A 15,798-nucleotide genomic window follows, 5' to 3' on the forward strand; every position below is an offset into this window, starting at 1 on the left:
TGGCGCGACAAAAGCGCGGGAAAGGGACGCGCGTGGCGCGTGCGCGGTTAACGTACAATGAACCGTATTTTTTCTGTAGGCACAGCCCTCCCGCCATACAGCCAGTGAATCTGATTATGGAGGTATAAACTGGGTATAATGAGATACAACAAATCTTGACCCTGTGCGAGATTCGAGATTATGTTGCGAAAAATGTGTAAGTTCTTGTAGCACTCGTATTGTTTGTTATGTTGGCTAATGCGTAGTGTTTGGTAGTGTAACGGTTATGCAAAGGAGGTGATTATAATTAATTCCGTCTTATTACATTCATTGACTCATTAGCAGTGATCGTTAATTTTCCAGCAATTTTGGTGCAGCATTGTTGGTTAAAAGCATATATCTGTATGCCATACTCTAGGTGGAATAGATAATTAGGGTTAATAACAGTAATATTAACCTTAACCAATCCTCTCCCTGGAAATCCTTTATTTTTACTATGCTGCACCAAAATTGCTGGAAAATTAACGATCACTGTTCATTAGCTATTGTGGTTATAAATAATTGGGTATGACATTTTTTTCACCCGAGGCAGAGGCAGGGCGAAAAGGATATAGCGAGACGACTTCGACTCTTGGCGGAAGAATACACAATTCCGTGACGATTGGCGGAAGGGGAGGCTTTTGCCTAGCAATGTGACACAATATACCTAGGCTGTAGGTATATAAATAAATAAATAAAATAAATATTGGGGGACATCTTACACAGATCAAGCTAAGCAAAGCTTGTACTATGGGTACTAGGCGACGATATACATACTTATACAGATAAATACATACTTATATAGATAGAAAACATCCATGACTCCGGAACAAATATTAGTGTTAATCACACAAATAAATGCCCTTACCGGGATTCGAACCCAGGACCATCGGCTTAGCAGGCAGGGTCACTACCCACTAGGCCAGACCGGTCGTCATATAAATACATAATATGATAATATGATATTTTTCAGCGACAATGTGACATATAAAGCAGAGGCATTTACTCATTTTATAAATTTTTACCTGTTTCCTTTCATGGCAGATTTCAAATTTTACATGCGGTAGGGGTAGGTATGTGATGAATTTTAATTATGTATAAGCAAGTGCCCCAAGTAGGGTTACATAAAAAATACAGACATTTTCTTATAAAAATAAATAATAAACGAGCACAACAACACAGATCAAGTTAGGGTGGTCACAACAAGACATGAGGATGAGATTCGTTATGGAAAAAAATGATGAACTATAGAAACAGACAGAAGTAGGAAAAACAATACCTGTACATATTTTATACAGGATGGATTTTCTTTTTGGGTCAGTGAGGGCAGCTATCAGATCCCGTACAGCTACGCGAAATTGGTCTTAGAAGACCTTCCCTTAATTTCAAATTGATGGAGATTGCCGGTTAGAGATTTTGGAAAATAGGTACATACAGGTTGTGAGAAAAAGGTAATTTTTGACAAACTTTCTTTTTGATGCCAATCGATCCCATCCCATTCCTATTGAGGATCAAAAGATTGTATGGAACTATAATAAATAAATAAATAATTTGAGCCTATATACACATCTCCGCACAGGCCTCCTCTCATGCGCGAGAGGGCTCGGGCTATTAGTCCCCACGCTAGCCTAATGCGGATTGGGGACTTCACATACACCTTTGAATTTCTTCGCAGATGTATGCAGGTTTCCTCACGATGTTTTCCTTCACCGAAAAGCTAGTGGTAAATATCAAATGATATTTCGTACATAAGTTCCGAAAAACTCATTGGTACGAGCCAGGATTAGAACCCGCGACCTCCGGATTGAAAGTCGGGCGTCATATTCACTCGGCCACCACCACTTGTATGGAACTAAAAAAAAAGCCACAAATCGGGGAAAACTTTTCCCATAGAATTTGTATGAAAATGAAAACCTTTATTTTTGACATGCTATTTTTGTATGCCAATCGGTTCCATTCCTATCCAGTATCAATAGTTTCTTTGGGGTCAAATTACGGTAATGTACTAAAAAGCCACAAACTAAAGAAAACTTTTTCCATACATTTACTATGGAGAAAACGTAAAATTTAATTCACATTTTTCTATCTAGCCAATCAGTCCTGTTACATTTAAGGACCATAATACTGTATGAAGACATTGTTGTAGGACTGATGGGCGAGATAGAAAATTGTAAATAAAATTTCACGTTTTCTCCATAGTAGATCGAATTCGAAGATCGAACGGTTTTCCTTGGAGTCACTTTAGACGCAAAACTGCAGTGGCATGCACATATAGCCACTCTAGCCGGCAAACTTAGTTCTGCTGCCTATGCAGTGAGGCGAATCAGACAGCTGACAAACGTAGAGACGGCCAGGCTGGTATACTTTAGCTACTTCCACATTGTTATGTGGTATGGAATTATGTTGTGGGGAAAAGCGGCAGACATTCAGACAATATTTATGCTGCAAAAACGAGCTGTACTTTCTATCTCGAGCTCGAGCATCCCTGAGAGAGAAATTCAAAGAAGTGAACATTCTTACCCTTGCATCGCAATACATACTTGAGAATATTACTTATGTATGTTCGGAAAAACGTCCATGAATTCAAGCTTAACAGTGATATCCATAACTATAACACTAGAAACAAACATAAACTTGCTGTGCCCGCCCACCGCCTCCGTAAGGTTAGTACGTCTTTCGTCGGGAACTGTACACGTTTTTATAACAAAGTTCCCACTGATATAGCGAATTTACCACTTAACAAATTTAAGTCACACGTTAAGCGCTCCTTGTTGAGTAAGGCGTACTACACTGTAAATGATTTTATAGATGATAGAGATGCCTTTAAGCCGGCAGCTTGATTTCGATAGTATAATAAGAGTTAAATAAATATGTATTGTTTTTCTTTTTTTTTCTTTTCATTGTAAATTAATCATGCTAGTGTCCAGTAGAATTGACACACGAGACCATCATGTTCTCGATTAATTATATTGTTTATATTGCTTAATTTAATTTTAGTTTTTGACACTTGGAGACCTTATACATCTCTAAGTTTTAATTTTATTTTTATTTTATTTGTACATACATACTTATATTTTTAATGATTCCGACACTTAGAGACCTATACATCTCTAAGTCAATATAGGGCATTTATACTTGGTCAACCAGATCTTGACAGTAGAAAAAGGCGGCAAATTTGAAAAATGTAGGCGCGAAGGGATATCGTCCCATAGAAAATTTGAATTTCGCGCCTTTTTTTACTGACAAGATTTGGTTGACCAGCTATAGCTTGGTAATTATGTGAAGATATAGGTACCGTTTTTTGATGTAACATACAAGAACAAAATGTGTCTCACAGTTATACGTTATTACAATTTAAATATTAATATGGCCCGGCAGCTTGAATATGTCATGCTCGCTTAAAAGTCTTTGCTTACGGTGGCGTTGTTGATCGGGTCGCCACTTTCCCGAATGAAGGTTGAGAGAGTCGATGGCTGAGATACGCGTCATACTCGTGAACGGGTGCTGTTTGTGAAGACTGGTCTATTTAAGCTAACACGAGCTATTATATTTAGTTACTCTATTTTTGAGGATAATTACATGGACACAGACACACCTCATTCGGTTCTCGTATGCTATTTTATTTTTATTGTCATTTTCTTACTTAATGAATATTTTAATTAGGATTTTGACTCTTGGAGACCCTATACATCTCTAAGGATAATTTGATTAACTACTATGTATTGTAATCTTTTAGTTATGATGACACTTAGAGACATTTACATCTCTAAATAAATTTAGATTACAGTTTTGTATTTTTGTGTTCTTTTTTTCAATACTATTGTTATAGCGTTATTTTTTGTAATTCGACATTTAGAGACTATATACATCTCTATGTAATACTTTAGTTTGATTTTATATTTGCGGCTTAGAAAGTTGTATTTTATAATTGTAGATGTGTTTTTTTTGCTGTATGTAAATTCCATGTTGACGTGTAAAAGTGCCCTTGTGGCCTATTTGCTGAATAAATGTTGATGTTGATGATGATGTTGAAGTAAATGTATGGGAAAAGTTTTTATTAATTTGTGGCTTAATAGTACATTACCGTACCTAGGAAACTATTGATATTGGATAGGAATGGAACCGATTGGCATACAAAAATAGCATGTGAAAAATAAAAGTTTGACATCTTCATACAAATTGTATGGGAAAAGTTTTCCTCGATTTGTGGCTTTTCTAGCCGGATTTTTTTTTGGTTCCATACAAGCTTTTGATCCTCAATAGGAATGGGATTGATTGGCATAAAAAAAAAGTTTGTCAAAAATGACTTTTTTCTCGCATCCTGTATGTTTTTTTCCAAAATCTGTAGAAGCCAATCTTCATTAATTTGAAATCAAAGGAAGGTCTTCTAAGACCGTTTTCTCGTAGCAGCATGGGATCTGGTAGCTGTCCTAACTGACCCAAAAAGAAAATCCACCCTGTATAGTATAAAAACGTCCATAATACTGGAATTCCCACAAACATAGTTACCTAACTCCGTTTAATTATTTCTAAAACAATTATGTACCTACCTACTATAATGTACAATGTATAATGCACAATGGGTGTGCATTGTATCTTAATAGGTACATATATCTACTTCTAATACTTCATAGTCGTACAACATTTTTATGTTAATATAAATTCGAACGGTTTCGAAAACGTAAACTTTAAAAACTAGTTTACGGGTTAACGTATCGTTTCGAAACGGTTACGTGTTTACGGAATCAGATGACTGATTATAATGATATGTGCTTACGTGCTCAAAATCACATTTCACGGTGGCAGAATAACTAAATATACCTATACGATTTCCATCAATCGGACTAACGGCCATATTCGAACTTTAAGATACGTCAAATACAACCTAGAGATTGAAACGATATGGAATGGATATGTCAGTGTCAAAAGTGACGTTTCTTCAAGCAAACGCGTCACTTTTGACACTTGTTTGACACTGACATATTCAATCCATATCGTTTCAATCTCTAGTATTTGACGTATCTTAAAGTTCGAATATGGCTGGGAGACTCCGCTTCTTGTTAGAGAGTCTAAACCCGCCGCCATACAATCGTATTTACGGTCTCATTTTTAAATAACCTGCACATTCTTGAACATTCAAGTACTTATCTAACAAATATCTATCTGGTAGGTACCGTAAAATGGGGTGAGTAGGGTTCGCGGGGAGAGTTGGGTTATGAATCGGGAGAGAAGGGATGAAAGGGGGGTGAGATGGGATTTTAAGGCTACTGCTACAAAAATAATGTATTCCAATTTAAAATGGAGCTATAGTAATACTTATACTAAAAAAAATCACCTTTGTATGAAATCCATCTCACCCAAATTACGAGGGAGTACGGGGTGAGGTGGGATTTCCTGTTTATCGTCAAAGTTATGAAATGAAACTACCCAAAATAAAATATAAAATTACAAACAAACGTCAAAATACAAACGTCCGGAACACTTATTATATACACCCTTCAGTTTGCATATGTAAAAATAAAATGTTATCGAGGTTTGAATGTCAGTTTTGCCCCTACTCACCCCATTTTACGGTACTCATTTTCGTTGCTCGAAATTGTAATATACAATTAGCTGCAAAACTGAACCGAATTCTACCTTTTTAAGTGGGAGACTTCAAGAGAGTAGATATATTGAAAACCAGAGAAAAAAGTAGCACAAATATGCGACACGTTTCCAAGTATTGTCGGTAAGTAATCAAATGCAACCACATCAAATAATCATAATTCTGCTGTAAAACAGTTATGGCAAGCGTATTTTTTATTGATAAAACACGTGTTTTTGCAACGAATGAGTCGTAATTTTTATATACCCTGAAGATGGGTTCACCTTGAACATTTTTAATGATTCTACCTACCCTAACCTATGATACATATACGGCTATAATACAAAAAAACCGACCAAGTGCGAGTTGGACTCGCGTTCCAAGGGTTCCGTACATTAAGTCGGACTCACGCTTGACTGCACATTTCTAATAGGTTTTCCTGTCATCTATAGGTAAAGAGCTATTTTGTGGAATGGTCGGACAGACAGGCACACGCACGAGTGATCCTGTAAGGGTTCCGTGTTTTCCTTTTGAGGTACGGAACCTCAAAAATGTCTATTCTAAAATGATGCATGCTTGTAATGAAACGCGTTGGTGTAAACTTACGTAATTGATGAATCCAATAAATAATAAAATAATAAATAAATACGTACCTATGTACATCCAGCAACAAAAGTAACGCATATAATTACGTGTCAGTTTCTCTAATGAAAAAAGAGAATTTATAAATATGAAGTACCTACCTACCTACCTATATTTTACTAGAAGGTATTTCAATGGGATTTATGCTCCAATTTTCTTGGTATTTGTATTAATTTTCGGAATTAACGCTCTCATTTTTTTTGTATCTTAGTATATTTTCTGATTTACTGTTAGTAACAGACCTGTATAAATATTGTTGCGTTCATTTTCCAAGCGGTACTTTTGCCATGCAGAAATCTTTATGTTTTAATAATTCCATTATCATTATCAACTCCGCCAGTAATCAAACAAACCAATGCTAGTGCCTCTGGCAATTATTCACACTAAACGCCAAATCCGAAACGAACGTACATAAACTAGCAATTAATCTCAAGCATTGAAAACCAAACATCGGGCCAAATATCGCTGTGAAATTAATCAGAAAGGCAAAGTGTTTTTCCGCAGACCTTCATTAGTAAACGCCTTTAAAAGGCATTAGAGATAATTTATTGTCCCGAATTTAATGGGAAGTTACGGGAATTTGATCAGGAGCAGGATTTGAGCACGGACACAGGTATTGTACTTGGTTTTAATACGTTACCTTTTACGCGTCTTCATATCACTACATAGTATAAAACAAAGTCGCTTCCCGCTGTCTGTCTGTCTGTATGTATGCTTAGATCTTTAAAACTACGCAACGGATTCTGATGCGGTTTGTTTTAAATAGATAGAGTGATTTAAGAGGAAGGTTTATGTATAATTTGTTAACCCGTGCCAAGCCGAGGCGGATTGCTAGTGCTCTATATACTAAATAGGTACCGTAAAAGTATAAAACTTGGTTGGACTGTAACAAAGGGGGGGCTGGGACTTAGATTTTTTTTACAAAGTGGTGTCATTATGACACTATTTTTAAATGATTGTAATGTGTATATCACGTCAAAATAAGCATCTTTTATTGGAAAAACTTTTCTCTAAAATAAAAAATGGCCGAGTTAGACGCCTCCAAAGATTGATATTTTTAAAGGGAGCTGGGACTTAGAAAATTTTCATTGAGAGTGGTGTCATTATGACATATATTTTAAATGATTTTAATGTATAGAACACATCGAAATAAGCAACTTTTACTTGGAAAACTTTTTACTAAAACTGAAAATGGCGGAGATAGAGCTTAAGGCAGGCCAGGCTTTTAAGGCAGGTCGGAGTAGGTACGACGAGGAGGAGTGTTAGGTAGAACTGCGACCATACAGCGCGCGAGCCGAGCGAGCGAAGCGAGCGTGCCGCGGCAGCGGCCGGCGAAGCGCCAGAACCGACGTTTTTATAATAATACAATTTTACAAGTCCCAGCTCCCTTTAAAAATATCAATCTTTGGTCGCGTCTAACTCGGCCATTTTTTATTTTAGAGAAAAGTTTTTCCAATAAAAGATGTTTATTTTGACGTGATCTACACATTACAATCATTTAAAAATAGTGTCATAATGATACCACTTTGTCAAAAAAAAATTCTAAGTCCCAGCCCCCCCTTTCGTACAGTCTGACCTAAAACTTTGATCTTTAACATAACTTTGCCCACCGCGTCACTGTTCAGTAAAAGCGAAATAACCTAAAAGTAGTTACAGATACACTTTCTGAAGAAACTTGTAGCTTTATGTTAAAGGGCATAGTTTAATATTTTTACGGTAGCTACAGAAACTGTAAAGGTACTCGTTCATTTTAACCATTTTAACTGTTTCAATTTATATGACACGTATGGTATGGTACACGTATGGTCGGTTACGATCACATGCACATGTAAGAAGGGTTATTCTGTCATATACGCTATGTGTCAATGTTTGAGTATGTTTATACCCCGGCGGCGTTTTGGGTGCGGGAATGGTTAACACAACCTTCCTACCCAAAAAATATATAAAAAATGTGAAAACAGGAACTATTTGGACATTTCTCATCACATTTATACACAACAAAGTTAAGTTTAATACTTAAAATCATTCCTGCATCTAATAGAGGTTATGGTTATGTTGCTTAACTTGAATCACTGTAGATGCAAGATACAAGTATCGCCGGGCCAATAATTTTTTCAACGTTTTTGATTTTTGTGATACATTAAGAGCCAACAGGAGTGGTCATTTCTCCATACAAACGTACTCAACTGTTTCCTCCGTGGGTTTTGAAGCTAGAGCAATGATTTTTTCAACACAGATTAATATTATCAATATCTATGTCGGACCGTTTTGCTTTTTTTTGATATTTTTGTTTTTTAAGGCGCTAGAGCCCTTCAAAAATGGCCAAAATGGCCTAATTGACTATGCCGCAATGAGAGGCGTGGTATTCAAAACTGATATCAATTAGCCAAAAAAGCAAAACGGTCCGATACAGATAATTTCATAATAATTTAGATTTCCAAATTTGGTTACGATTGGTTAAGTTTTGGAGGAAGAAACAATCGAGTACGAAACCTCGATTTTTGAGATTTTTATGCAGGATTATTCGCATTGTCCTTATCGCACTAGTTTTAGGAGCCGCTTCCGTTAGCGAGACGGGTATATTTACCAAAAATATTTAAATCTCAGCTCCTGTTTCGTCTTAAGTAATAAGTAGGTATTATTTTGGCACCTGAGCCCGTACCATGAGTCACTGACAGTGCCAAAACTGACATATACGCTATCGAGAACGTAATTTACTTTCTATACATCTCGTTTGCACTTATATGCGAGTACGAGCGAGATGTATAGAAAGTAAATTACGTTCTCGATGGCGTTTATGTCAGTGCCAAACTGAGGGTAGCCGTACTGGTGAAACGAATTTAACTTAGGCACTTTCGAAGAGATTTATTTATGCTTCTACCAAATGTCTAAGAAACTATTAGGTACCTACCTATTTTTAAATCAGTGCAAATTTTGCGCTGGCTATTGTATTGTATTATAGGTATATTTTTTTCCAGAAATGCGATTTAACTTACTCCTGAAACTTCTTCTGATGATATTGCCGCTGGCGTGTGCACAAAACCCGGACTGCATACAACGACCAAAATGTGTACCAGCTGTACCCGTGTACCCGGTTATGCCGGTTATACCGGTGTACTACTATGTATACTACCCTTATATTTATGGATAAATTAAACATACAAAGCATCGGACGTGTGTAGAAAATCAGGACAGCATGAAACCTGTGTTAAAAATATGTTTAAATTATATACCTACGCTTATCCTTATCTCCGGTTATGCCTTTGGTGCCTGGTACCCGCGTGCACTGGTTTGTATACAATACCTACTCGTTCTTTAATTATTCAGTAAGTATATATATATACATATACACCTAAGTACATACTTACTTTGTAATAATATATCTTATATTTACAGTCCTTGTTTTATTTTGTACATCGCAGAGTTGACCTTTAGCGGTTGAATTCGAATAAATGTAAAATTTAAGTAGCTCAGAGTTTATAAATTTGCGGTTGCTTTTGTTTTTCTCAATTTGTTTCTTTCAGGTAAGTTTGTTTTGTCAGTCTGGTTTGTGGGCTAAATATTTGTTTAAAATGTTTATTTTATCAAAGTTTTAACAAAGTTGGTGCGACTTCAGCGGGTAGCTAAATAATTGTACGAGTAGGTGTGTGTGATAAGATTTTGAATTTGTAAACTTTTAATCCTGTATGTACGAGTATTGCATGCATAAGTGCCGTAACGAGACCGTAGATGATCCCGCAATAAGCAATTTTGTAAGTGTACCTATGTATATTGTATACCTGTAACCTATAGGGAAATAAAAATCATAAATATGAGCAGTTCAGTATTAATTTCATACTTATCAGTAAAGAGAAAATTAAAAAAGCGGAAAACATAATAACAGTCTATAAAATAATTTCACAGATTTATAGTTTTAAATTAAATCTATAATTACTTGAAATTTACTTACCTATTATACTTAAACAAAGCGTTTTGGAAAATAGCATTACCATTTGATTACAAATAAAATGCTATGAAACTATGGAAACAAAAGGTCTGGGAAAACAAATTGTATCTAAAGACGCGTTTTCACTGGGTAAATGTGAAGAGCAAATAGTTGCTCGAAACAAAATGATATTTTCTTAGATAAGGTTACTTTTTATTAAATATTTTTTTTCTAGGAATGTGTAAAATTGTCTTATTAGTAATTCTTACTCACGCTGAGACAATCAAAGCACCAGAAACGAACGTAACAACAGAAGAAGCAACTCCGGAAATAGCGAAAGAAAATACTTCAGAAAAACCATCTAATCCAGCAATAAACACCACATCGGCTGCAGATAGTGCAGGGACTTCAAAAATGGCGGAGGATGAAGAAAACTGCATTGAGTGTGCACCCTTCATACCCGTGTACCCATTCTACCCTTTTTATAGTTATTACACACTGTATTACCCGTATTTATTCGGGTAATACCAAGACGTGCTAGATACTTCAACTGCAGCATTTTTGTATAAATACTTTATTTAGTTGCGTATTGGTACTTGAGTAACTTAGGTTTTTCATATACCTACCTAAAGTGTCATTCAATAGAACTTGCTAACTATGTAAATAAAAGTAACTAGTAAATTGACAGTCACTTTAGTATGGCGTGGCGGTTTGTTGACATAGCAAGTTCTATTGAATGACACTTTAATTGTAAATATGTCATGCAAAATTGACTCGTTTCGTTCGTTGTCTAGGTATCTACAGGTAAAAGAGATAACTAAATATACTGTGTCAAGAGGTCTGTTTGATTTCAAACATAGACAGAGAGAATCATACTATCTTTGTCTTACTTTAGTACTAGCACCCAGAAGAAAAGGATGAGTATAGTTTTTTTTGTTCCTATTTACTGACAAGATTTGGTTGACCCAGTATAGCTTTTTTCTTGTATGTCAGGGAAGTTAAGTACAAAACTTGTATTTATGAGGGATTATACATACCGTAAAACGGGGTGAGTAGGTTTCGCGGGGAGAGGTGGGTTATGAATGGGGAGAGAAGGTTTGAGAGGGGGGTGAGAAGGGATTTTAAGGCTACTGCTACAAAAATAATGTATTCCAATTTAAAATGGAGCTACATATAGTAATACGCATAATAATAAAAAATCGATCCAACAATCTTCCAAAATCACCTTCGTATGAAAACCCCTCTCACCCCAAATACGAGGCACTACGGGGTAAGGTGGGTTTTCCTCTTTATCGTCAAAGTTATGAAATGGAACTACCCAAAATAAAATAAAAACTAAAATACAAACGTCCGGAACACTTATTATATACACCATTCAGTTTTCATATGTAAAAATAAAATGTTATCGAGGAGTTTTGACCCTACTCACCCCATTTTACGGTAAGTAGATATAATATATTAGTTAGTTTCGGTTATAGCGTTGATGTAGAAAACTCCCGCTGTTTGATGAATAACTCAATTACTCGAACTTGGTTACTTGGTTGGTGGGAAATGGAAATTGTTTATTTGTGGCAAAGATTAAAATATTTAGGCAAATAAAATACAGATAAAAAGGAACAAAAGATAAACGTCCGCTTTTTTATGAATTATTAAATGGCATTACGTAGCACTTACTTTGAAATTAAATTGTTAACAAATATTTTAATTCAAGAAGTAGCAAAGAATGGAGGGTACGGGCGGGACAAGAATGAATGAAAAAAAAAACATGTCTTATGGTTCACTCAGCTGTCAGAGATGATAATTAAAATTAGGTTGGCAACGATGTATTTCATACAATATTTTTTAAGTGGTGATTACACGAAGTATCGTAAAAGTGCCAAAAAGATACTGCGTGTATGCACAAATACTTTTTTGGGGAATAGACTAAAGACTTGTATTGACAACTATAAGATAGGGGTTTAAAGGTGTGTGCACGACCCTTTAAAAGACAAATAAAAGTACGGGAGTATAAAAAATAACGTTATAATACCGGTATTTTTTGTATTGAGAAAAAAGCGGTTTGAGCCTTGATTACAATACGCTTCCGTTGACAAAAAGTAATAAACTATATAAACTAAAAACGATTTATTCCATAGCTGACCATATACCATTGAGAGCATTTCTCTTATTAATGAGTGCCGTGGAAAGCATTTAAACAAACGGGTGTGCACCGTGCACCGGTGCCGCTGAATCAATGCTCATTAATATAATGGCTGTAGCTGCAATAGTTGGCGCTGTTTTATAAAAGGTGGACCTACTGCCGTATTCGAACTGCAAGATATTCACAAGAGATGACACGTACTAGATCCATTCTAGATACGTTATAGTTTAGATATCAACTAGTTCTCTTTTGCAGCGCAATTCGGGCAACCAATGTCACGTTTACGTTAGATAGAGTTAGATATCTATTAGATGTGAATTGGATCTCTAAGTCATATCCTATGGAAATCGTTCAAGAGTATCTCCAGAATCGCGCAAATGTCAAATTTGACAGGTTAGATCTTAAACATATCGTTATCGTATCTTGGCGATGTCTAAAAGATATCTAACAGATGTCTATTTCAAAATCCGAATCGGGCCCCTAGACCTAGAACGTGGGACGGACTACAGTCTAGAGATCGTAATATTTAAACGGGATCGAGAAAAATTGTATTTATGAGGCAGGCGGCATTCTATAAACATATAGGTAAGTACCGTAAAACGGGGTGAATAGACACGATTTTCAGCTTCAAGGACGATTTTCACCAAGAATCCAAATGATAAAAGTAATAATTTTGACATCATTATTTGAGTCTTGCTTAGTTCTTCAATTCTGTATACGTATAATAGTTAATACAATAGAAGAATCATCAGATATAACAACAGATTATTGTTAGAGTTAGACCAAGACACGTTTGCTTCTATTTTGATAGCACTTGCACCCCCTGGGATGCGAAATATTACATTGCGTTTAAAACCACATTAAGATGTAACTAACAAATTAGTGGGGTAACTACTAGAAACTACACTAAAGAGCAATTAGTACGAGTCAGTTTGTTTGAAAACTTTTATGTACAGTGTAGGACAATATGGATAAATATTGCCAAAATAATATAAATTCTGGAGAATTTATGGATATGCTCTTTCACTCATATTAGGTTTGAATTTATTCACAATCACAATCACTAATATTTTAGTTACTTGTTAGTTATTCTAGGCTTTTCTGTTAAATTAGTAATGAAAAATGTTTCTTTGTAGCTTTTAGGGCAAAACAAATTTTATGTGAAATTAGATGACACAAGTTAAGTTCTAAGTAACCTGACACATAGGTAATATTAACTTATCAAAACTACAGCGGAAACACAATTTAACTGACTATGCACAATAACACGGGTGCATAACAGTTAATACTAGTCCGCATACTGACCCACTTTCTAGCAGGATTACCCTCGTTAGCTAACACCACATTTAGGCAAAGCTTTGGCTGTGTTCCCATTGGTCCACCAACCTTTCGCGATGACTCAGAATAATATGTGACCTAAGATAGATCTGTAACCTTCATTTCATTACTGCTGTCTGATAAAGTGGTTTTATCCTGAAGAAACATGAGGTTAAATAAAAAATATATTTAAACTTAAGTTCATGGAAACATTTTTTATAACCGGGTTTGAAATAACCGACCTCAAAGCTACTTTATTATATGAGTCCATGGCAGATGCACCCTCAGACATTAAAATGTACTTTGACAGGCTGGTGTACAGGTGTCATCTCCATATAATTTATAACCTAAAAACGCTAATCTCGCAAAAATGAATTGTAATGACGTCTGTCAGCGTATCTTTCCTGTAAAATACTATAGCGGCTACGGGAGAATGATGGGAGACATAATTTAGCTGTCTAACAGTAAAGTTGATATCTGTCAAATATTTTTAAAATCCCATCAAAATGACACATTCTTCAGACGCTGTGTGTTATCGTCGTTTGTAGTTTTCTCAGTACGCACCGTGCGCATAACTAATACAAAACCTCAAGATCTGTAACAACTAAATATTTATGTAATCGCAGAGTGCACGTTACATTGGTTTTCCTGAGCTTATAATAGCCAGCGCTTGGTAAGAGTTTGGAATTACAACCCTACTGACATAATCTGTTTGTCAGCAACTTCGGTTAGTCCTGAAGATTTTGCAATAGTTGAAATTTATAGGTTTTTATTACCTGCTTTTAGTCGCTTTGGTAGAATGAAATGGAGAAAAAGTGTTTTTTTTTTAATAAATAGGACGGAACTTGTTTGCATAATATCATTTTAAAACAAATGACTAGAAAAAACAAACTTATGTCTAACATTGCATGGTAATTATTAAAACATTTTATCCAAATGCCTAAGAAATAGTATCATTTTATAAACATTGTTATATTTTTGCGATGTGGGTTTATTCAGGCGCTTAATATATTTATTTATTTATTTTATGGACAAGGGATAACTCTATGATTCGTGTCAGAGATGTGTCAGTCATGTTAACCTTTATTTGAAGTCAAAAACGAACAAGAGCTTAGTCTAAATATATTCTGTCGCTGCTACTACCTAATTTAGGCACAAGACGCTGTATGACTAATATTCTTGATTAATTTTGTAAGTATGTACCTACTCTTTGATGATGTAAAACACAAATTTGCGGTTAGATTAAAAAAAAAACAATAACTTTAACCAACATTTGAAAATTCGGACGAATAGCTGAAGCCAAGAATATATAAAAAAAATGCTTAAGTAGGTTACTGTAAGTAGGTTACTTTGTTTAACATTAATTATAAACGCTGATGATAACAACCTTATGAACTGGAAATAAAAAAAGCGGCCAAGTGCGAGTCGGACTCGCCCATGAAGGGTTCCGTATTTAGGCGATTTATGACGTATAAAAAAAAAACTACTTACTAGATCTCGTTCAAACCAATTTTCGGTGGAAGTTTACATGGTAATGTACATCATATATTTTTTTTAGTTTTATCATTCTCTTATTTTAGAAGTTACAGGGGGGGGGGGGGACACACATTTTACCACTTTGGAAGTGTCTCTCGCGCAAACTATTCAGTTTAGAAAAAAATGATATTAGAAACCTCAATATCATTTTTGAAGACCTATCCATAGATACCCCACACGTATGGGATTGATGAAAAAAAATTTTTTGAGTTTCAATTCGAAGTATGGGGAACCCCAAAAATTTATTGTTTTTTTTCTATTTTTGTGTGAAAATCTTAATGCGGTTCACAGAATACATCTACTTACCAAGTTTCAACAGTATAGTTCTTATAGTTTCGGAGAAAAGTGGCTGTGACATACGGACGGACAGACAGACGGACAGACGGACAGACGGACAGACGGACAGACAGACAGACATGACGAATCTATAAGGGTTCCGTTTTTTGCCATTTGGCTACGGAACCCTAAAAAGCGATTGCAACGATTCAGAAAATGGCGTAAAACGAACGAAACGCATTATCGACACTGGAAATGAGTTTCTGAAGTGGTCACAGAACGAAATAAAATATGGGGCGATAACAGTTTGAACGTGTTTTAGTTATACGTACCTACCTATTTTATATTAGAATGAATATC

This window comes from Cydia amplana, chromosome 2 (assembly GCF_948474715.1).
Source record: "Cydia amplana chromosome 2, ilCydAmpl1.1, whole genome shotgun sequence".
NCBI classification, from domain to species: domain Eukaryota; kingdom Metazoa; phylum Arthropoda; class Insecta; order Lepidoptera; family Tortricidae; genus Cydia; species Cydia amplana.